This window comes from Suncus etruscus, chromosome 2, assembly GCF_024139225.1.
Source record: "Suncus etruscus isolate mSunEtr1 chromosome 2, mSunEtr1.pri.cur, whole genome shotgun sequence".
Lineage (NCBI taxonomy): Eukaryota > Metazoa > Chordata > Mammalia > Eulipotyphla > Soricidae > Suncus > Suncus etruscus.
The window spans coordinates 119060241-119061527 of record NC_064849.1 but is presented as its reverse complement, the minus strand read 5'-3'; positions in this window follow the sequence as shown (position 1 = coordinate 119061527).

The following is a 1287-nucleotide window of genomic DNA, read 5'->3' as shown; positions in this document are numbered from 1 at the left end:
TTGTTTTTTGTTTTTTGTTTTTTTTGCACCACACTCCCGGCGGCACTTGGGCTACTCTGGTAGGCCTCGAGGGACCATCTGGGATGCTGGGAACTCTAAACCTGAGCTTGCTGCCTGGAAGGCAAATGCCTTACCCACTGTGCTTTTGCTCATGGCCCCCGTCAATGACTGCTTTTAACCTTTGAAAGTGACTAAAGTTTTATTTCTAATTTAGTATTATTTTAGTATCTAAGAGGTTGGGATATAATAACTTATGTTGCCATTGTCCAGTGATGGATGTTAAGTAGCTAAGTCTAGGTGGTAAGAAGCCCTCTCCTTTCTCTTCCCCTCCCCTCCCTCCCTCCCTTCCCTCCCTCCCTTCCCTCCCTTCCCTCCCTCCCTCCCCCTCCCTCCCTTCCCTTCCTTCCTTCCTTCCTTCCTTTCCTTCCTTCCTTCCTTCCTTCCTTCCTTCCTTCCTTCCTTCCTTCCTTCCCTTCCTTCCTTCCTTCCTTCCTTCCTTCCTCCTTCACTCCCTCCCTCCCTTTTTTCTCCTTCTCTCCTTCGCCTCCCTTCCCTCATTCCCTTCCTCCCTTCTCCTCCTTCCCTTCCTTCCTCTTCCCTTCTTCCTTCTCCTTCCTTCCTTCCTTCCCTTCCTTCCTTCCTTCATTCCCTTCCTTCCTCCTTCCTTCCTTCCTTCCTTCCTCCTTCCTTCTTCCTCTCCTTCCTTCCTTCTTACTTCCTTCTTCCTTCCTTCTCCTTCCTTCCTTCCTTCCTTCTCTTCCTTCCTTCCTTCCCTTCCTTCCTTCCTCTCCTCCCTCCCTCCCCCTCCCCTCCCTCCCTCCCCTCCCTTCCACTCACCAGTGGTGCTCAAGACTCCTGGCTCTACACTCAGGGATCACTCCTTTTGGATTTAGGGGACCATCTAGGATACTGGGAATTGAACTTGAATGGGCCACATGCAAGGAAAGTGCCTAACTCACTGTGTTATAGCTCCATTTCCATTCCCATCTTTCTCTCCTTTTTTTTTTTGGTCACATTGGTGGTGCTCTGGGTTGGTTACTCCTGGCTCTGTGCTCAAAAATTGCTCAGGGGATTGATCATATGGGATGCTGGAATTCGAATCGGAGTCCATCCTGTATTGGCTGCATGCAAGGCAAATGCCCTACCTCTGTGCTATCGCTCTGGCCCTACCATCTTCCTTTTTTCTTGATGATAAGTAGCAGAATCATATCACAGAGATGATTCTGAACAGGAAGAGATGTTCATATTTGTGCACTGTAGAGACCTAAATGATTGACCTTTTTTTGG